Raw genomic sequence first — 9,343 nt, 5'->3', positions numbered from 1 at the left:
ACAACACCCCCCCCCCCCCCTTCACATCAGAGTCACCCTTTGCATTATTTCCCCCCCTTTACATCAGGAGCCCCCTTCACATCAGTCTTCTTTACCCATTCATTATCACAGTCTCACTAGCACAACATTTTGTGTCACCCCTAAAGGTGCCCAAACACTGTGCGATTATCGCGGGAAATCCCGCGATCGTATGATAATCGCAAAGTGTATAGCAGACGTGCGACCGTCTTTACTGTACGGTCGCACGTCTTTTGTCTAAGGAGCATGTTTGAAAACCAGCCGGAAACCTTACGATTTTCGGCTGGTTTGTGGCATGATCGGGAGACAAATGCCGAACGGGCCGGTGTGCGCACGCGCACACTGCCCGTTCAGCATTGCGGTCATCGCAAGTACGATCTGCCTGTCCAAGATGGGCAGATCGTACGTTTTTAAAAATACTTACAACCATCGCAAGACTAAGGTCTTGCGATGGTTGTAAAGTGTATGGGCACCTTAAGGAAGCCAGAAGGCACACCTGGTTGAAAAACGCTGCACTAGTCATTGCATGCTAAATCTGTGGGAAAATAAGGGATTTTTTTAGTTTATTAACTAAATAGTGTTTGCAGGTTTCACTCATTCATAGTAACATAGTTGTTAAGGTTGAATAAAGACACAGGTCCATCGAGTTCAACCTATGTGGGTGTGGGTGTGTGTGTGTGTGTGTGTGTTTGAGTTACTAAGATTACCTGTACCTTTTTCATCTTGAATGATTCCATACTCTCATCTGAAACCACTGCCTGTGGGAAAGGAGCTTCACAATTTTACAGCTCTACAGCAGTAAAGAATCCCTTTATGAGTAAAGAGTTTCTTTTCCAGTTTGAGATTGTGGCTTCTTGTCTTCCTCAGTGAACTAACAGTAAACCATTTATTACTTTATATATATATAGGATTTAAAAATTCATTATTTTAAAATATTTTATTTTTGTTTATTTATCTTTTATAAAAACTTTTTTTTTTTATCCCAGTTGTGCTCCAGTCCTATCACGGAAACACTGCTGGACAATGTAAAACAGCTTACTTCCTGCTTTTGGCATATAAAATGCTCATGATGTGACTTTTACACCCCACATTTTTTTTTTCTACCCAGTGAACAGATTCTTGATTCAGGTGTGAAGATCGGGTATGGATGTGTGTTTTAATAATACATGAAATTTTTCTCTTGTAAAATTCCAGACATGAAATCACCTGAAATTTATATGCATAATAGAACCTTATTATCGGACCCACTAAAAACACAGAAAATTACGCTTTTAGCACGTACAATGTTACACTTCAGCTTTATGCACCCTTTATGTGATAAGTGAGTCAGCTGTTGATCACAATAGCATTCTTAAAATGTTCAGGAGAGCGGCAAAAACAATGAGGGAGGACAAATCCTTTAAGGTGCCCATACACCTTACAATTTATCTGCAGATTTTCTGTGGTCAGATGAGAAAAAGTGCAACAGATTGGCCCAGGTGGAGATTACTCCATCCACACAGTTAAGTGTAGATGGAGGAATCTGTTGCACCTTTTCCATCTGACCACAGAAAACCTGCAGATAAATTGTAAGGTGTGTGGGCAGCTTTAGGGTCCCCACACACCTTACGATTATCGTACGAGAATCGCGGGAAATCCCACGATCGTACGATGATCGTAAGGTGTGTGGAAGCCGTGCGACCTCTACTACTGTAAGGTCGCACGACTTTAAACTTACGGACATGTTCGAAAACCCACCGAGCATCGTACGGTGTTCGGCGGGTTTGTGGCATGTCCGTACGATAACAGTCGCACGCACCGGTGTGCGCAAGCGCACACTGCCCGTTCAGCATTGCGGTCATCGGAAGCCCGCCCCTCAGGGGGCGTGGCTTGCGATCATCGCAAGTACGATCTGCCTATGCAACATAGGCAGATCGTACGTTTTTTTAAGTACCTTACAACCATCGCAAGACAGAAGTCTTGCGATGGTTGTAAGGTGTGTGCCCAGCCTTAGAAAGACACATTTATTAAACATGCATTTATAGAAAGGAGTGAACTACAGATGTAGAGCAATGTGTCTACCTGCAGGCTACTGTCCCTAGCTTAGATGTTTTCCTCCACAAAAAAACAGAGCACAATACTACTGAAGGCACTTATGTCTGTTCTGCCAAAAAAAATAAAAAAATTACATTTTTTGCATGAGCTGGGCTAGCATTGATTTTATCACATGATACAATCCATGTATCATATACATGCTATACATCCCCTGGGTGTTTCTACATATCCATAGTTCTTTTTGTAGATTTCAAACTATAAATAAAACTATCAGGTGATCCTCAAAACTTTATGATTTGCTATAATATAAACACTCATAAATGAAAAGCTAATGGACTGCTTGCTAGTGTCTAGATGTGCAAGCTATTTCATTAAAGGAGATGCTTACCTTAAGATAAATATTTTCATTTGATGCTCCTTGAAATGTGCCCCAGGTGAGATAAAGCACAGGTCCAAGTGGCTGGTCAATGGAGCTGCCAGAGGGGTCCTATGTATGGAATCCAGAAACAAGATCACAGGTATCTGTACATATGAGCAGATACATCAGGACTGGCTGCTCTGCTTCAAGCGTTGAGAGGAGGATGCTGTGTGTGTCTCAGCGACTTGTTGCGCTCTTCTACACTGTGAAATCATCAGCAAAGGAGAATCCTCTATCCATCAATACAGGGATCAGAAGGATAAGGCATTGAAAAACAACAGAGAAAGGTATTAACTGGGTCCTGTAAAGGAAGGAAAAGAAGGCACATTCATTTTATTCTCCTTTACATCCCAGATCTGTATGTGCAGAAGATGGTGATGAAAAAGACACTTTAAAGTGGAATTAAACTAAGAAACCAAACCTTCGGCAGGCTTTTTATGATAGAGGAGACTCTCTAAGCGTCTTCTGTTTAAAAAGCTTCTTGATGCCATTCAGCAGTTTTCTTTTTTTCTGTACCCTGAGCCGTGCATGTGCAGCCCAGACCCAATGCACAGACCCGGCATGCTGAGATAAAGTAACCCCCGTGCACATGCGCAGGAGTTACGTCATGGGTAGGGGCAGTCAATTTAACGGCCAAAGAATCGAAACCTACAAGATGACTGAGCCGAAGATGCAAATGAGATGGAAGAGAACAGTGATGGAGGAAGTCTGTCATAATGTACTATTTACTGTGTGTACTAGAACAATATGGCTCAAAGCTCTAGGGGCTTCTTTTTATTTTTCGAAAAAAGCTTTACTTCCACTTTAAAGCTGAATTCCAGGCAAACGGTTAAAGTGGACCTTTCCTATAAATCACAGCAGCATGATATAAAATCATCTTACATTCATTAGTTAAAGGAGAACTATTGGTTTAAGGCTTTTCCCCATAGTTCTCCTTAGGGTAACGGGAGGACACAAACTAGCGTCCTCCCGTCACCCTAGGCTCAGTATACCGCACTCACCTCATAGTTCTCCTTTAAACAAACTTGTTTTTCATTTACTTACAAATAGAGTTCATCTACTTCCTGGTCCAGTTCTGGCACAAATGATGTAATGTGCTTGAGTGTTGCATCCTGGGAAGATTACATCAGCAGAGCATTGCTGGGAAATTTCATCTGTAATCTTATGAGATCTCAGGGAAAGGCATTTTCCTCCCTTGAAATGATCTGCATGGTCACATGTCCTAGTCACATGTGCCAGATTTTCAGGAAGTAAAGGGAGAGCTAGTAACCTGCCACTCCCAGAAGACTGGGAAATAAAAGAGAAATAAGGTATGCAAAGAATACAAAGCCAGCCAGTGTTTGTAAATTGTCATTACTAAAGATTTCTAAATTGATTTGAAAAGACAGTGACCTGGATCAAGGCTTAGGATGCCAACACCCCTGAGAGTCGTATATCGAAAAGTCAGAAAAGTTGGGGTTTTTTAGGCAGCCGACTGACAACTTGCACACCAAGAATTTCTTGAAAAAGTATATTTTAATTGATTAAAAAGCAAATAGAATTGATAAAATTGACAACATGATTCCCCTATAAACTCACTCCACATTGATTAAATTCATTCATATGTAGATGACAATCAGAATTCTTGTGCAATTGAACATGATTGAAAAAGCATGATTGAAAAGTTCATAATTACATAACATGATTTATATAATGGAAGATGATGGAGGAGCTTGATTTTCTCAACGTTTCGCACTAGATAGCGCTTCTTCAGGAGATGAAGAGGGAAGTTGTCCTTGGAGTCTGTGTGCATCCCAGTCGTTCACCCTGGCTCAGACCGTGAAGGAATAAAAGCAAATGGCAAGGAGGGGAGAAAGAGGAGAGAGAAAATGAAAAGAGGCCCAAGACCCCAGTAGAGGCAGACCCAATCGGGAGATGGCGGGGGTACCACTCCTCGCAAAAAATTGGGAGTAGATAACAAAACGTTGACAGTCAGCGTAGTAAGGTAACCGTTCCTCTCTCTCGATATCGTGCCCCCAGCAGCTAATACAGCCCTGCAGGCTGTATTTTCTGACTTTTCTGACTTTTCTGACTTTTCGATATAAAGATTTCTAAAGGTGTGTTTGTTGTTATTTTAAAGATATGGGTAAAGTCCCTCTTTAATAGACAGCACAGACAAGCCAGTGACCTTAATTTTACCTACTGCAGTTAAGCAACACAGCTACACCTCCATGCCCCCAGCTTGTGGTTGGACAGTGGAGGAGCAGCAACAGAATGATGAGGTAGTCTCTCTGCTGTCTGCTCCTGTCAACTTGTTCCTTCTCAGGACATGACATACAGGCAGCAACTGTGATCTTCCTTTCTTTCTTTTCCTTCCTCCCTTCCATTCCAATGACTATCCTAAACATGGCTTAAATTAACCAGACCCTTAGTCAGGCATGGAGCTTAGGTGGCCAGGAGAGGGAGGGCAACAAGTATGCTCTCCCCACCTTCTGCAACCAAACCAGACAACTTTCCTTTCAACATTGGGGGGTACCATGCAAGGGAGGGTGTTGCCAAAGCCATGTTAAGGGGAGAAAGGCTTCATCCCTACATTTGGTACCCAAGGGGATGTGGGGGGTTTTGGGAATGGGATGACCTGAAAACTTCCTTTTAAATAAGTAGAAAAAGTACTGTGCAGTGGTACCAAGTGGTGTATTTTGGTTTTGTGCTGCCCTAGGCAAGACTAAACTTGCGCATCCCCCAATCTAAATTTGCCCAACCCCTTCCTGTTTAAGACATTTTGCGTAACCTGTCAGTCGCTGGATAAAGTGCGCATACTGTATCCAGCTCCTGACAGGTTGTGATATTAACAATGCAGAATACCACTAGCTATAGAGGACTACAAACCCCAGCAATACATTATACAGCAATGCAGAATAATAGTCCGGGGGCACCTGTGGGCATGTGCTGGCAGCATGGTTCCCCGTGGAAGGCGGAGATGTGTGGCCGGTGCTGTAAGCAGCGCCGTGAAATCCCCAAAAGGCTGCTGTGAGGTCCCCAGCAAGTGCGGGACCTTATGGCAGCTGCTTCCATTTAAACATTTAAAGCGCCGCTATCGGCGCTTAGTAGGGGGACATTTTCCCGAGTAGTTGTGGAAATGCCCAGTATCTGCACCAATTCCCTATTCTGTTATCGGTGCCGATACTGGTAATGGGAGGTGAGCCTCTGCCTCATTGGTTTGGGATGGCATTTTTTGCCACCCTCCCTGGAGAGTGCCACCCAAGGCAAATACCTTGTTTATCTTGCGGCAGATACGCCCCTAATGGTATCCCTTACCCATTCCCACAAACAGTTAAATGTAAATGAAAACACACACAATGTGACAAAGCACTTTATTAAAAATACAAAAAATTTAAATTCAGGATCAGTCCCACCGTCCAACACTGTACTGATGTTGCGCCAAAGCTATGACAACCCACCACCCAATTATGTTGCCCTGACGCCCTACCCCCGCTAAATTACAGTCAACTCCACCTCCAATTTTCCCCACAGAAAACACTGGCTGCTGCTTGTAAACAAACCAGACAGGGATCCTGGGTGATGTCATTCACAAAATGGTCATGAGCATATTTGGTCATTGACGTTGCTTGGGATTCCCAGTTTGTTCAGTGATCCCCCAAAATGCAACCTAAAACGTTTCCCTATAAGAGAGTCAATATGTGAGGTACTGGAGGCAGTCCAGGGGAGCACCGGAGAGTGGTGGGAGGAGCAGTATAATGGTGCTGGATGGAGAAGCACACTTTTGCAAATATACTGTATATTTGTATCTTGAGTACCCTTCCCTTCCTCCAATCAGTAGCCCTCAGCTCTGGCTACTAACCCCAACATACCACTCTTCTCTTGTGCCCATGTCTGCACTTCTAGTACAACATGCTGGTTGACAGCACTGCTTGTAGTGAACATAACAGTGAAACGCTCATGTGGCTTCATGGGAGGCAAGCTTCTTTTCAGGTAAGCTCAACTATGAGAATGGAGAAGGCAGTAGGAACATTCAGGTCTTATTAACTGTTCCATGTACACCTGCTACAGGCATGATGGGGACCAAATTAAAGCCACTCAGTTGCTTCCCAAAAACTGTGCCCAAAAGGCTGCCTGTAAAAAAAAAAAGAGCATTAATACCCACCTAACCCAACATTAATTCCTCAGATCTTCCCTGTCTTGGGGAACTATAGAATCTGACAGAATCTTCACATCCAAAACTTCAAGGTATGTCAGATACCTGCATCAATCACTGCACGTTGTGGTTCAAGCTGTAGACCGCTATGTTACTACAGGACATGGCGAGCCGAATAGAACCACAGTGTGTGGTGCAGACTGCAGGCAATCGACACTCACAGAATTGTCAGATATGATGATTCTGCCAGAAGCCAAGAGCAAGGATCGGAGGAATGGATGGCAGGATAGGTGGGTATAGATACTCTTCTTTTAGAGGCAGGGCTGCCAATAGGGTGGTACAGCCAGCCATCCCGTACTGGGCCCGGGCCCTATCTTGTAAGTGGGTAGTGGAGCTCAGGCTCCTACCCCGCAGCTATCACATAGCTGCAGACTGTAACGTATCTGTGGTACTCACACATCCAGCACAACCAGGGACAGCTATAGGGGGATCAGGCAATGTGTGTAACTCAGGGGCCTGGCAGAGGCACCCTGTCGGTAGCTGGATTGGGGTGTCCACAGCTCAGTTCAGGAACTGTTATGTGCACCGCTTCTCCCTCTCCTTTGGTATTCCTGGAATGTGCACCGATTCCCACAAGATGTAGGTCTCAGTGCACACAGACAGTGACAGAACCATCACCCTCTGTACACACTGAGGCTGGGGTTCACTACACACACCACACATAGATGGTCTCCACCGTCTGGTCTCCTCCAGGGTGAGTAACAGCTGCAAAATTGGTTGACTGCTCAAGACGATGATGCCACCTTCCCTTCCAGTACTGACTTGTACCCATTTCAGGTGAGGACACTGCAAATAGGGGCCCGTCTTATTTACAGAACAGTTAGCTTCATATACATACAGGGCTTGTTCATACCAATGCAGTGCTTTAATTTCACAATATCATGCAATGAATCTACCATGCATTACAGAGTGGGAGGTGGGTTGCCATTCATTTGAATGGACCCCAAATGAACCTCTGGCAACAATATGTTTGACTGTGCAGCGCACTGTACCGCAATTCCATGTGTTCCGGTTAAAAATAGTAGTGCACTCTAGTGCATAACTTACCTCTGACCTCTGCACTCTACATTACATACTACTGACCTCTGCATTACTTACCTATGATCTCTGCACTCTACGTTACATACTACTGACCTCTGCACTCTGCATTACTAATGAACTCTGCATTACTTACCTCTGACCTCTGTGTTACATACTATTGACCTCTGCATTACTTACCCCTGACCCCTGCACTCTACAGTACATACTTCAGGCCCCTGCACTACTTACCTCTTACCCCTGCACTCTACATTACATACTACTCACCTCTTTATTACCTACCTCTACACTCTTCAAACCTCTTCAAACCTTAATGGGTCCTTGCTAAGTTATCTCCTTAAAAAACTGTGCTCACCCTGCTGCTTTATTATCCCTTTTATGTTGTTCAGGTAGATCTTCTCCACCTAGAAAAAATGGTACATGCATGAATCCAGGTTGAGGCTGGGGAATTTTTGTGTTTTAGATCTCCTCCACCTCTCTAGTGTTACCCACTCCTGCCTCACAGAGATAGTCACTCAGATTGTATCTCTGCTATGCTACATGCATCCGCCCGCCTCCCTTCTGCACAAACTCTTCTAACCCTTGCAGTGTATAGGTAGACACCACTGCAAAGGTTAATAATAATTATGCCCAGAGTTCTTCTTTAACAGTAAGGGGGAAGGTAATTTACTCATCAGCATGGGAATGCTCATTGTTTAACATGTACTGCACACAGTTAACATGTACTGTATTTGCATCTCTACGTAAACAACAAATATTCCTGTAGGTCATTATTAGAACAAGTTTTGTTTTGTTATGTGGCCAGTTTATGTGTTTCTTGAAGTCCCTCTTATTTTAGCTCTGCTATACTGCGGCTTTCATAGTTTTTGTAGCATGTGACTTTACATTATTCTATACTGTCAGTGACAAGAGAAACACACAGAATCATGCTTGATGCATATCATAATACATGGAGACTTTGTCTATGAGCAGAATAAGCAATTATTTGTCATGCAGTGTGATCTCAGCATTCACTTCACATATTCAGTGGAGTCTGATATACGGAGGCTGGCAACAGCATTCGTTCCATTATCTCTAATCAGTCAATGCTGACGGCCACATAACAAATGGGAATTCTATAGCACACTCTGATTTGTATTCTGTACTTTTAGTCCTAAACATATGTTGTAATAAAAAAATTACAATCTGAGTTTAATGGCAGCAAGATTTTGCACATTTCCTCACATGTGTGATGTGCATGTCTTCTTTCAGAATCTGACCTGTACTATGTAACATTCTTTCTCTGCTATACACTTTGTATACTAATATTTCTAATCAGCCTGTTCATTACACACCTCTGTATCCCAGCTGACATTCACATACACAACTGAATATGTCAGAGGAGTGACTCATTCATTACAGAATGCCTCCATCAGAGGTTTTAGAAATAAGGAGATAACTACTGTAATGATATGTCATAGTGCTCTGGGAAACCTTTGTTATGAATTGCATATGAAAAATACAGTGAGGAGAATTTATCAAAACTGGAGCAGACAAAATCTATCTCTCATTTTCAAATCTTAACTGAACAAACTGAAGAGAGAAGCTGATTGGTCACCATGCACAACTGCTCCAGTTTTGATAAATTCCCCTCATAGTGT

General features: G+C 43.2%; 1 protein-coding gene across 1 annotated transcript in view; it reads right to left on the bottom strand.

The window, feature by feature from the left end:
- Positions 1-2,467, bottom strand: part of LOC108786085 (opsin-5-like) — a 39,479-nt gene extending 37,012 nt beyond the window's left edge. Inside the window, exon 1 of the mRNA XM_018555304.1 lies at positions 2,441-2,467. The gene's annotated coding sequence lies outside the window, so the exon portion shown is untranslated. The remainder of the gene's footprint in view (positions 1-2,440) is intronic.
- Between the last annotated feature and the right edge of the window lie 6,876 nt (positions 2,468-9,343).

The sequence above is a fragment of the Nanorana parkeri genome, unplaced genomic scaffold (genome assembly GCF_000935625.1).
Source record: "Nanorana parkeri isolate BGI_ZX_2015 unplaced genomic scaffold, ASM93562v1 scaffold191, whole genome shotgun sequence".
NCBI classification, from domain to species: Eukaryota; Metazoa; Chordata; class Amphibia; order Anura; family Dicroglossidae; genus Nanorana; species Nanorana parkeri.
This window is presented reverse-complemented; position numbering and strand designations above follow the sequence as displayed.